Source organism: Schistocerca nitens, chromosome 5, assembly GCF_023898315.1.
Source record: "Schistocerca nitens isolate TAMUIC-IGC-003100 chromosome 5, iqSchNite1.1, whole genome shotgun sequence".
Taxonomy (NCBI): domain Eukaryota; kingdom Metazoa; phylum Arthropoda; class Insecta; order Orthoptera; family Acrididae; genus Schistocerca; species Schistocerca nitens.
The window spans coordinates 654974335-654988186 of record NC_064618.1 but is presented as its reverse complement, the minus strand read 5'-3'; the positions used below and the strand labels follow the sequence as shown (position 1 = coordinate 654988186).

The 13852-nt window shown below is 39.1% G+C and overlaps 1 protein-coding gene and 1 long non-coding RNA gene across 4 annotated transcripts in view; one reads left to right on the top strand and one right to left on the bottom strand.

Annotated features, from left to right (window-relative positions):
- Positions 1 to 3942, bottom strand: part of LOC126260168 (uncharacterized) — a 56506-nt gene extending 52564 nt beyond the window's left edge. For all 3 annotated transcript variants that reach the window (XR_007546618.1, XR_007546617.1, XR_007546616.1), the window contains exons 1-3: positions 3838 to 3942; positions 3668 to 3736; positions 1532 to 1630 (exon numbers count right to left, since the gene is read on the bottom strand). This is a non-coding gene — a long non-coding RNA (uncharacterized LOC126260168). The remainder of the gene's footprint in view (positions 1 to 1531; positions 1631 to 3667; positions 3737 to 3837) is intronic.
- LOC126260640 (uncharacterized) overlaps positions 1 to 13852 on the top strand; it is a 564809-nt gene that overhangs the window by 165058 nt on the left and 385899 nt on the right. The window lies entirely within an intron of this gene.

Sequence of the window (13852 nt, the reverse complement as noted above, 5' to 3'; positions counted from 1 at the left end):
ATGCCACCCAGATTTTAGCTCAGGATTCTGTTTAGCTTGTGATGCTTCCAACTATGGTTTAGGAGCATATCTTTTCCAAATTGTAAATAAAGATGGTAAGGAAGAAGTTAGAATTATAGGATTTGCTAGCAGAACTTTGACCGAATGTGAAAGATCTTACACAACTACAGAACTAGAAACATTAGCCATAGTCTGGGGTTTCAAGATATTTAACTATTATATTTTTGGCAAGCACACAAGGGCATACACAGATCATCATGCATTGACATTTCTTCTATCATGTAAATTATTACACCCCAGATTAGCCAGGTGGGCAATTTCCCTTCAAGGATACTCATTTGAAATAATTCACATTAAAGGTACAGATAATGTCACAGCAGACACACTATCACGACTTCCACAAGGATTAAGTAAGGATACAACAGGACCAGAGAACCTCCATGATTACAGAATTTTGCTAATGCAGAATAGCAATTATGTTCAGTATTACAAAGACTTGTGTACAAACATAGAAACACTACAGATGGCAGACCCTCACTGGTCAAAAATTAGGAAAGTTATCACTGATCAGCCTCAGCACACACTGTGTAGTAGATATAAACTAGATAGAGGAGAATTATTTTACAGAAGACACATTCTGAGTAAAAACTGGTGCATTTGTATTCCCCAGGAATATGAAGGATATCTTATTTGGCATACACATTTTCTCTTTGGTCATTATGGATCTAAGAAATGTTTTTCTAAATTAAGCTCATACTGTTACTTCACGAACATGAGGAGAAAAGTACATAACACACTCAAAACTTGTACCATATGTCAGAAAGCAAAAGCAAGTAACCAGTCACGCAGAACAGAACTACATTCAATACTGCCTACCAAACCATTGGAAATAATTAGTACTGACATATCTGGACCTCATCCTACAAGCTCTGGAGGAGCAAAATATATACTTTTATTTTATGATGTTTTTAGCAAACATGTAAAATTATTTGCACTGAAATCTGCAACAGCAAATGCCATTATCAGGAGATTTAAGAACGATTACATACCACATGTAGGAAAACCTGTTAAAATCCTATCACACAATGCCACATACTATACAGGATTTCGTTGGAGGAAATTTTTATCCAACAACAACATACAACCCATATTCATTAGTAAATTTGCACCACACGGTAACCCAGCAGAAAGTGTATGTAGGGAACTCAATCGGTTTATCAGGATTTACATACCAAATAAGCAAACCAAATGGGTAAGCCTATTGAACTCATTTGAGGAGGTGCACAATAATCTAAACATATATGACACTACCTATACACCTATGGAAATCATGTTTAATGTAGCAGAAAGAAATGAAAGGAGTAATCCAATACCGAAGTTGAAACACGAAGAAATCCCACTAGAAGACAAGCTAAGAGAAGTCTACATTACATTGGAAAGGGAAAGTAAGATAAGAAAAGGACACTACAGTAAACAAACAAAGAAAAGACTAAACTACAAGCAAGGTGAACTTGTACTTTTGCGTACTCACCACAAATCCTCAGCTCTGATGCATAGGAATGCTAAGTGGAGACTTGTCTACGATGGTCCATACATAATCCATGGGATACCGCATCCAGGAGCGTACTTACTAAAGAACACGAGAAATGACAAGATTATAGGATTATATCCACATAAAGACATTATAAAGTACAACACAGAATAACTAGATGTAAATAGTAGTTTTAAGGGAAAGCACTGAATAATGACAGGCAGAGGATACTAACATCAATTAAGTAATATTTATGTACCTGACTGAAGAAAGAAGACATGATTGCAGAACGCTGGTGCTGAATATTATGGTCATTAAGATAAAAGGTAAGTGATATTATTTGTTATTAAGTATATATGATTGTGCAGGCACCTCTATTAAATAAGTTTGCAGTAGGATGTGTAGATTGTGACACCACTTCACACGCACGCCTGCGGAACAAATAGAAATTCTTGAGCACAGCAATTTGAGACAAAAACACACGACACTGAGTGACGTGAACACAGTGGCCAATTAATTGCATGGTTACCTTAGGTTATGATTTACTGAATAAATTTCCTTTTCGTTACGTGGTAACATTTGTGTTTAATAAGCACATCATGGTCCAGTGCTCTAGTTATGATGTATTTTGTCTTATATTCTCTATTTTCAGGTGAATTTAAACTTGTATATATTTGTTGAATTTTTCATTTGCAAACAATTCTTTCCATAATGAGATTTTCACTCAGCAGCGGAGTGTGCGCTGATATGAAACTTCCTGGCAGATTAAAACTGTGTGCCCGACTGAGACTCGAACTCGGGACCTTTGCCTTTCGCGCGCATGTGCTCTACCATCTGAACTACCGAAGCATGACCCACACCCGGTCCTCACAGCTTTACTTCTGCCAGTATCTCGCCTCCTACCTTCCAAACTTTACAGAAGCTCTCCTGCGAACCTTGCAGAACTAGCACTCCTGAAAAAAGGATACTGCGGAGACATGGCTTAGCCACAGGTAGGAGGCGAGATACTGGCAGAAGTAAAGCTGTGAGGACCGGGCGTGAGTCGTGCTTCGCTAGCTCAGATGGTAGAGCACTTGCGCGCGAAAGGCAAAGGTCCCGAGTTCGAGTCTCGGTCAGGCACACAGTTTTAATCTGCCCGGTAGTTTCATATCTGCGCACACTCCGCTGCAGAGTGAAAATCTATTTCTGGAAACATCCCCCAGGCTGTGGCTAAGCCATGTCTCCGCAGTATCCTTTCTTTCAGGAGTGCTAGTTCTGCAAGGTTCGCAGGAGAGCTTCTGTAAAGTTTGGAAGGTAGGAGGCGAGATACTGGCAGAAGTAAAGCTGTGAGGACCGGGTGTGAGTCGTGCTTCGGTAGCTCAGATGGTAGAGCTTTTGCACGTGAAAGGCAAATGTCCTGAGTTCGAGTCTCGGTCGGGCACACAGTTTTAATCTGCCAGGAAGTTTCAATTCTTTCCATACCTTGTTGACAAAGGATACGTATTTCATTATGTTATTTAGTTGTGAAAACTAGATCACAACAGAAGGAGAAATGTGAATAATATTGTACATGTCTAACATGAAACCCTCACATGAATGAGTGAGAAATATAGTTGTAATTGTATTCTTAATTTTATTTCCATGTCAATGTATTGATCTATACCTGTAAATAAGGACAAGAGTGTAGAAAAGGACCAGAATATATAAATGTCCACAAATTGAAACTTTTGTCAAACACATTGTGATCAGTGTGTATACGTGTGAAGTTATTCGCGTGTATGAACAAGTGCGTTGTTAGGTCTTGTGTATGAATGCGAACAATGACAACGACATGATACGGTGAAATTTGAGTCCAAACGACTCTGAACAAAGACATTATTCCAATTATGTTTGACGACGAGCGCAAGCTGTCGCTAACAATTATCGTCGGAGTGCGCCCGCCCTCACTAACAACATGGGCAACTAACTATGTAATGCCATGCCTTCTCCGGGACTAAACACTTGTGGTACACCTGAAGTTACGTACTTCAATTCTTACAGACGACCGGATGTGTGAACAACGACAAAATAGTCAATCAAACGACAAAAATGAACCCTTTCCTTCGTTAAAAGCGAGGAAAATGTGCACTGTAATGAACTTTAACGGACAATACAAACCTGTATCACATCTGCAATAACACCAACAAATGGACTTTGACCGCTGACGTCAATTGACGGCACGAGAACCTAACGGATGCAAGAAATGAATAAATTATAAACTATACCAGTACAATGAACATTGAAAACCAATGGAAAATATTTTCTTTTCAAAGTGATGAAGTACTTACCTGCAAGGAACTTTGGTATGTAGTCATATGAACGTTATCACGACGAGATACATCCGAGAATGTACGCGCGGCAACAGAGACTGCAACCGGCAACTATGCGAGACGGAGTATCAAGCAACGATCGCGGCGCGGCAGCAACCTACAGTGAAGCGCATGCCCGCGGACTACAATAACAGACTATGGTCAACAAAGGGACATAATCCGGCAACTTAAAGACCGGCTAAGAACTTAATTTGTCAAAATGTAAATAAATGCAATCATAATGTATCTGTATATGTTGTTAAGTTTAAGGAATTGTATGAGTATTTATTATTTATTATTTTTTTTTTATTTTTGCGATTCCACTTGGGAAAGTTGCTTGCCTAAAGATGTGATCTTTTGCCTCGCAACTTTGGGGGCGGTTTAAAGGCACATTTTTAGCCATAGCATGTAAATCTATTTTTTCTTAATCAGAGAACCCTGTTTAATAAAGCATGAAAGCCAATGCAAGTTATCTTGTGCGAAGTCGCATGTGAACGCTGGTGAGACACAGAAAGGATCTCTAGTCTTTTGTTAATTACTTCTTCTGTTATCTGTTCTGGAATGGAGTCGAGGGAGAGCCTCGCATGTTAGACTGTGTAATCTCCCCACGGAAATTTACCCTCTACCACGCAATAATTAATAAGGGTTAATCAAGTCATCCACAATTATTTACTTTTGAGAAAGTATCTGATCAGATTTTTTAGTAATACATGCGCCGACAGCTCGTTGACGCCAAGGTATTTTTTCTAGTACGTTTATTCTTTGGAATAACAGAGATACAGAGATGTATGCTCCATGGTTATTATAGAGGGAGAAGGACACAGCTTCGGAAGTATCGTTTGGAGGATTGTCGGATTGCTAAAAGAGATTTATTTACTCTTCTTCGCGCTAAAACGAGCTAGGAACGTTTGTGCCGCTAGCGTGATAGATAAAGAGAAAGACAAAGCTTGTAAAAGCAAATTATATGAGACTTGAAATCCACAGAAAACGGAACATGTACGGAAATGGATTCAATATACAATTTTCCTCAGAAATAAGGTTTGTGACCATTTTATTCTAGAGTGAATGACGAATGAGTTCTCTGTCTGAATCGTTGATGATTGTCTGGGCCCTGTAATTAATTGGGAAGTTTCAGCTGTGACGAAGAGAGCCTGCAATCTCTGAGTTTTTTATAAATCGTCCAAAAAGGCTTCGTCCACATCTGAAATTTTAGATCTGTCGTAAACTGAACGAATTGTTCAAACGATCGATTTTCCCAACTGAATGCAGCGCTTAATAATAATAACAAATGTAAAGATCTTTTCCAGCAAGCCAGCCGCTGAATATTAAGACGAAGGGCTCCACCAGAGATTCTACTAGGCTGATTTCACGTAAATAATATATTTAAACTGTACACAGATAAAGGACAGAGAGAGAGAGCGAATGAAATTCGAGAAATTACTCTGAATCCTCCATTAGCATAATTGTTTGTCTGTCTTTTCACGGATCAGCCTACATATAAACCACGAAGCCCTGACTTTATTGTACCGATTTATGTGTGAGAGTGAAGGAGTAATAAAGGCGACAGATACACCTCTGTACAGACAAAACATTACACCAAGTTAGCGGCAAGCTGCATTCACATACTTACATCATTTACAAAACAGAGTAGAATTCATTATAATGGCCAATCCGTGACAGGACACGTTTTTGGACGTTGTTAAAATAATTTTGTTCTCTGTTTCATGTGAACTACGACGAGACATATACATATTGACGGTAGAACATTTATATGGTTTTAACTAGGGCAATGATTAAGATGAGTCAAGCAGAGCAGAGCAACACGCAACAGCCTTCAGCTGTGAGCACTGATAATAATGATGTAGTAAGAAGTGTTGTAGAACCGATCGCTACAGATAGCGCAATAGAACCCCCTGTAGACACGGCTGGAGATGTAACAGCAAGTATGCAACATGGATTAGATCCATTAGTAATTATCATGAGACAGATGCAGATGATAACCGAGAGCATGAATAATATGAAAACCGACATTAACGCGAAATTAGCCTCAGTTACTGAAGGGCAAAATGATTTGAATACGAAATTAGCCTCAGTTATTGAAGGGCAAAATGATTTGAATACGAAATTAGCCTCAGTTACTGAAGGGCAAAATCATTTGAATACGAAATTAGCCTCAGTTACTGAAGGGCAAAATCATTTGAATACGAAATTAGCCTCAGTTACTGAAGGGCAAGAAAATTTGAAAATCGACATTAACGCGAAGTTAGCCTCAGTTATGGAAGGGCAGGAAAATCTGAAAGCTGAGATTAAGCAGCAGTTACACGACAGTTTTTCCGAATTAGAGCAGCGGATAGAGGCGAAGACAAAGGAACTTAAAGATCAGGCCGAAGTGACGGAACGAAAATTAACTGCACAAATAGAATTGGTGAAAGCTCAATGTGAGGAATCTACTCACCGCGTACGCGTAGAAATGAAGGAGTATGTGGCTATTAAAATAGATACCGTACGGGAACAGGTGGAAATGGGCCCGCAATTAGTACAAAAGCAAGATGCCATGTCATGTGCAATTGCGCAACTTCCTGAATTGGCACGTACGCAGACGAACCTAAAGGAAAGTGTGGAACATCTGACAGAACGTCAAGACGTTATAGACCACCAAATTAATGCATTAACGGGTAAATTATCCGAAATTACATTAGAAAACAAAAGGCTAATGTGTGAAAACGTTGAGCAAAATGTTAAAGCAGCATTCCAGAGTCTATGTGGCAAACAGGAAGAGAATTTGTTTGCGAAAGGACTTGAGGAAGTGCGGCAGCAGTTAGGTGCTGATCTCGAGCATTGGAAACAAACGATAGCAGAGTCGATACGCGTTTCACAACAAGGCTCGGAACAAATGAATACAGGCCAGCAGCAGAAGTTGGCGGCGGCTATAGAGCCAGTTACTGCACATTCGCACACAATACCGACTTGTGTAAGTAACTCAAATATTAAATTGCCACGAGCTAGTTGTTCGCGTGAAGTTTTATCTGACGGAGATTACGAAAGTCTTTGCCATGCCGAAGAAAAAATGATAAAGCATCGGCAATTTCAGATTTTTAACACTGACAAAAGGGGGGTCCATCCGATTGTTTTTATCCGAAGTTTTAGAGGAGTGCTACCCAGAAATTGGTCGGAGTGGCAGAAGATCAGTTTCGTTACGGGGTATATACAAGGTTCGGGGGCGATCTGGGCCTCGGACATGACTTCTGTTTGCTCGACATATGACGATTTTGAGAAAGCGTTTTTAGCAAAGTTCTGGTCAGAAGGGGTACAGGAACGCCTAAGGCAGGAGGTGCTCTACCCAGAGCCTTTCTCTTTTTCAAAGGGAAGCCTTAGGAAGTATTTTGAGAAATATATAAATAAAACTAGATATTGGGACAGACCTATGCCCTTGCCAGACATAATAAACATACTTAAGGCAAGACTACCAACCAGCATCCGGAATCAATTAATTTACGGTAACGATAAAGACTTGGAGTCGTTCCTCACGACGTTAGATCATATAGACATTATAGAAGAGAACAACCAGAAAGCCCATAACAACAGATTCCAATATAGGGAGATAGAACCTCCGCCAAATGGTAGGCAAGGGAACGCACAGAGATCGATAAATAATGGAGAAACCCCTCAAAATCTCAATAATAATACCAGCAATAGTCTTGCGAGGGGCTATCCAAGGAACAACAGGAATGGGAAAAGATACAATCCCGTATGGGGGAACGAAAGGAATTTTAGACCGCAAGCCTGGAACAATAACAGTAATAGAAAGTGGAACCAACCGGGGGGTATAAACTCAAATAACCAACATCAGTGGGGACGGACATCTGCGAATCAACCGGTAATTACCGAAGTGACGGATGATGTCAACCACCAGGCGAATCAAAATCCAACAAACTTGTAAGGACCCACTCGTGCCCCGGAGGAGCGGTCAACAATTGGTTGAGGGGCAACAGGATATGTGTACCCATGCTAACGTATAATGATGGACGATTACTGGCAGATGAATTGACCGAAGACTTAGAACCCCAAGATGAGGATAAGGAACAGGTGGCAGTAGCCGAAGTGCAAGTCATTTTGGAGACTGTACGTATAGTGGCGGTTTTAGACACAGCTGCAACCACGAATGTTATTTCGGAGGCTCTATTCAACAAGATCAGAAATATAAGACGAGTACCAATTTTTCCAGTTCAAAATTGCAGAATAATAGGCGCCGTTGGGGCTAGATCGGCTAATGTAAAAGTGCAGTCACTACTTAGTGTAGAAGTCGGAAATGTAGCAATATTAAGCACATTCCTTGTTGTGAAAAATTTGGTGGTAGACTGCATTATCGGAGTCGACAGCCTACGTCAATACGGATGCAGAATAGATTTTAAAACAGGAAAAATTTGGTTAAATGTAAATAAACAAGAAATTGAGTTGGACTTGTTGAAAAAAGAAAGCCTTACCAGAAATTATAATAGTGGGATCAGTGTGCAAGTAATAAGGACTGCACAAAATTCTAAACCGCACGTAAATAATGAGGTCCAAGTTAAAGGAGATTTCGGTCAATTAGTGTATGAGAAGTTAAATGAATCTGACTGCATTATTGAAAATCAGAAGAAGCAGCTCAATGAATTATTATTGTATGAAAACGTGTTTGATGAAAGGCCAGGAGTTATTAAGGGATACATATGCCATCTCTACGTTAAGCCGCACGAAACGTATTGTAGAACTTTCTATCCTGTTCCCTGGAGGTTAAAGGCGCAAGTTCAAAAGGAAATAGATCGCATGTTGGAATGGGGTTTGATCGAACCCTCTACAAGCCCATACTGCTCTCCATTGTTGGTCGTGCCAAAAGCATACCCGGGATCGAACAAAATAAAAGGGTTATTTTCTCATAACGACTTAAAAAAATATAATGAAAATTAGAAGATAGTGAGGAATGGTGTTCCGAGTGACAGAAATGAACGCTCGTAAAAAACATAACAATAAACTGTGTGTGTAGTGATAGAAACCTTTAAATTGAAATAGTTAATCAGTGACATAGAGTATAGAAATAGTGACTAACTATTATTATCTAGTGTTATAAAGAAGATAGTGGAGATAGGCTTCACCTGTGGTTTGGGTGAACATAGAACTTTAGCATTGCTAATGTTATCAAGATTTATAAAGGATCTAACTGACCTTCAAGAAGAATGAAATGTTTCCCGCAAATGACGCTGAATAATCAAAAGAGGTTCCGAGTGAATATTCATATATAATCTCATGTGAACGCTTACATGTGTAAACGTGTGAAGGGATGTGTTGTGGCAATGAATCGTGAGTGACGGTTGACGCCGCAAAGATAATTTCCCCGCGCAAAACAGTTGACGTCGACGCGAGAGTTAAAATCGATATAGACGATACAGATATGCTTTGTAAGAGACTCGCACCAAACGCGAGGATAAACTGATTCATGTTGAACTTTAAAAAAGAATAGGTGTTATAATTAGAAGTTAAGAGTTTCTAATTTATTAATGAATGATTAAAGAAAGTAATATTCATAGAACTAGGAGTTATTTAATGGTTCGTGTTCGTTTGGGAATTTTGTGTGAAAAAATCCATTTCCATATATGAGCATGGATGAACGCCGTATGAATCAGAGAGTAAATGAAAGAAGTGAATCCGCATTCCTCAATGCTAATAACTTTTACGTTTCAGTACTCAAGCGAAGAAATATATGTATTTAGAATAAAAAGTTTTGAGTATAGCTAAATTATATGACTTATCAAGGAAATATGAATTATGTCTTTGTATCAAATGAACTACACTTTCCATTATTCGATGATTTGAATCCAAAATCTATAGTAAGTTACATGAATCCTTTAAATTACGAAGAACAAATCAGTGATAGAAAATGTGTTAGAACTTTTGGACTTATAAGCACAAGTGGGGAGGCAAAGTCAAAAGGAGTATTCAAACGAGAATAAATCGGATGATGCTTTTGGCAACATCATTAGTTAATGGTTGAATTCCTTGAAGTACGTCGTAACAAAAAGGATCCATGAAGCCATAAGGATTTTGCTTTCAAAAAGGAGAATCTTGGACGGTGCAACCTAACCAGTTCTCTTACAGGAAGAGTTTCCCTTTTGGTCATTGCTAATTCTTTTGGAATGAATGTTGCATGTAAATTCGAGTATCCCTGTTCCTTCTACTCTTCCCATTGTGGGCCGCGTAGAAGATCAACTACAAAGGGGGCCGCGTAGAAGACCGACTACAAATGTGGACGTCGGGGACATGCAAGACCCGGGGGAGTTTAGCGCCGCAAGATATTGTACTAGGAACAAGATTGTAAAACGAGAATTCACGTTATTCACTGGAAAACGTTTTTTTTTTGCTAGAGGCACAAACCACTCTTCTCCAAATCGTGATACAAATTGATCCCTGTCTTTCCTTTAGAGATGAATTTCAAAATTATTTTTGTTCTTCTATAGGCTTTCCTATCTTCTATGTACCGTAGGCCGGGGGTCTAGGCTTAAGAGGTTTTCCAAGGTTTCCCTGCTTAAGAAAGTTCCCGAATGGGTAGACCCTGACATCAGTTCATGAAAGATCATCTTCCTTGGTTGTGCACAGCAAACATAACACCTAGATGCACGTAAAAGCAATACAGCCGCGGTACCTGTCTCTTCATTTCTTCTGTCTTCAACATTTCTTTTCTTCGTCTGTCTCAAACATAATATTCTTTTTCAGTCGGAGGACTGACAATCATCACTTCCGGGTTATCCACGCTAATAGATAGCTCGCGAAGTGTGTTCGGTGAATCAAAATTGAGCTCACAAACTTCGCTCGCTGCGAGGGGCATTGTAATCTCCCCACGGAAATTTACCCTCTACCACGCAATAATTAATAAGGGTTAATCAAATCATCCACAATTATTTACTTTTGAAAAAGTATCTGATCAGATTTTTTAGTAATATATGCGCCGACAGCTCGTTGACGCCAAGGTATTTTTTCTAGTACGTTTATTCTTTGGAATAACAGAGATACAGAGATGTATGCTCCATGGTTATTATAGAGGGAGAAGGACACAGCTTCGGAAGTATCGTTTGGAGGATTGTCGGATTGCTAAAAGAGATTTATTTACTCTTCTTCGCGCTAAAACGAGCTAGGAACGTTTGTGCCGCTAGCGTGATAGATAAAGAGAAAGACAAAGCTTGTAAAAGCAAATTATATGAGACTTGAAATCCACAGAAAACGGAACATGTACGGAAATGGATTCAATATACAATTTTCCTCAGAAATAAGGTTTGTGACCATTTTATTCTAGAGTGAATGACGAATGAGTTCTCTGTCTGAATCGTTGATGATTGTCTGGGCCCTGTAATTAATTGGGAAGTTTCAGCTGTGACGAAGAGAGCCTGCAATCTCTGAGTTTTTTATAAATCGTCCAAAAAGGCTTCGTCCACATCTGAAATTTTAGATCTGTCGTAAACTGAACGAATTGTTCAAACGATCGATTTTCCCAACTGAATGCAGCGCTTAATAATAATAACAAATGTAAAGATCTTTTCCAGCAAGCCAGCCGCTGAATATTAAGACGAAGGGCTCCACCAGAGATTCTACTAGGCTGATTTCACGTAAATAATATATTTAAACTGTACACAGATAAAGGACAGAGAGAGAGAGCGAATGAAATTCGAGAAATTACTCTGAATCCTCCATTAGCATAATTGTTTGTCTGTCTTTTCACGGATCAGCCTACATATAAACCACGAAGCCCTGACTTTATTGTACCGATTTATGTGTGAGAGTGAAGGAGTAATAAAGGCGACAGATACACCTCTGTACAGACAAAACATTACACCAAGTTAGCGGCAAGCTGCATTCACATATTTACATCATTTAAAGTAGAGAGAATTCATTATAACTGGCCGCTCTAATTTAAACTCTTTAATTTTATAAAAAGTCACTGCGTACTGCAGGGCACGTACTCGCGCATACTAGTAATTATATAAGGAAATTTCCACTGCGCACGGACGAGATACCGACGTGATTAATATTGTACTCCCAATGTAAGTAGCATAGTGCACTTCAGTAATTATAGTTATGATTAACGCTATTGTGATTTCATTATTTGTTTAATCCATGATCCTAAAATTTCAACATTATATGTAAACTGTATTTTCAGTGTTTATCTCATTGTAGCTCAGAAATAACATGGCCCACGAACCTTCTCCTTACGGCGACGAAATTCTCAAAGTATATGTCCGATGCCACCTTATCCTGGTTTAAATATATTACCTGATTTTTTAAATTTTTCTATCCATTTCAATTCAGTTCAACAAAAATTAAAATAATATAAATTATCATATTTATATATATATATATATATATATATATATATATATATATATATTTTTTTTTTTTTTTTTTTTTTTTTTACAGTTGCCCTCCCAATCCCTGCATACCCTTGCCAAGTTCTACGCTCCTTCTCCACCCATCTCCCAACCTATGGATTCTACCCATATGGCCATCCTCACTGTAAGACTTGTCCTATGCACCCTCCTACTATAAGCTATGTCAGTCCTGTAACTAGCAGAATATATACTATCAAAGGAAGAGCCACCTTTTACATCGGCATTACTACCACCAAGTTCTCCAAAAGAGAAAATGAAAGCGTTGACATTGAAGGAAATACTGTTATAAATCCAACTCTGATTCCGGAGTACTTTAATGAATTCTTTATAAACGTAGCAAAGTTTGGTGTAGATGTAACAGATTATCACAAGAAAGTAAACTCCTTTGGCCTAAGTGAAAACGTGGAGGCTGTAGAAAATGCTATTCTACCACTAAGAAAAAAAATCTGTGGGTTGGGGTGGAATACCAACCAAAGTTATTAAAGTGGTACCTACACAATAAAATTGCAAACCCACTAGCTCAAATAATAAATCAATAATAAGCTGTAGTTAAACCACTCTTCAAGGTTCAAATGGCTCTGAGCACTATGAGACTTAACTGCTGAGGTCATCAGTCGCCTAGAACTTAGAACTAATTAAACCTAACTAACCTAAGGACATCATACACATCCATGCCCGAGGCAGGATTCGAACCTGCGACCGTAGCGGTTGCGCGGTTCCAGACTGTAGCGCCTAGAACCGCTCAGACACTCTGGCCGGTCACTCTTCAAGAAGGGATCAATAGAAATTATGGGAAATTATCATCCTATCTCGACTCTCCCAGTCATATCTAAAATATCTGAAAAACCTGCTGTTGCATAAATCCAAAACTTCATTGCAAAAATTCTGTTATTCTAAACCATCAGTTTGGTTTTCAGCACGGGAAAATCACCACAGATGCAGTGAATAGTTTCATTACTACATTCATAGTACATCATTAGACAGGAGAAATAAGGTAGCAGGAATTTTCTGTAACCTCATAAAGGCGTTCGATTCTGTAAACCATACATTGCTTGTTTACAGGCTTGAAAAGTATGGCATTAGTGGCGGTGCCCTACAATGGCTTAAATCCTACTAATCAAACAGAAAGCAAAGAGTTAGCATCTCACCAAATGGCCCATATTATTTTTCTGACTGTAGGGTGTTCCACAATGCTCCATATTAGGCCCAGTCCTATTTCTCTTTTATGTCAGTGACTGGCCATTAAATATCAGCTCCAAATCAGTTCTGTTTGCAGATGATACTTCTGTCTTAGTTGAAGATCAGGATTCGTAAAAAATTCCCAAATCTATGATCAGTACCCTCCGTACCTTACAAGGGAACCTCCCCATCGCACCCCCCCCCCCCCCCCCCCCCCTCAGATTTAGTTATAAGATGGCACAGTGGATAGGCCTTGATAAACTGAACACAGATCAATCGAGAAAACAGGAAGAAGTTGTGTGGAACTATGAAAAAAATAAGCAAAATATACAAACTGAGTAGTCCATGCGAAAGATAGACAACATGAAGGATAGCGTTAAACTCAGGAGCGCCGTGGTCCA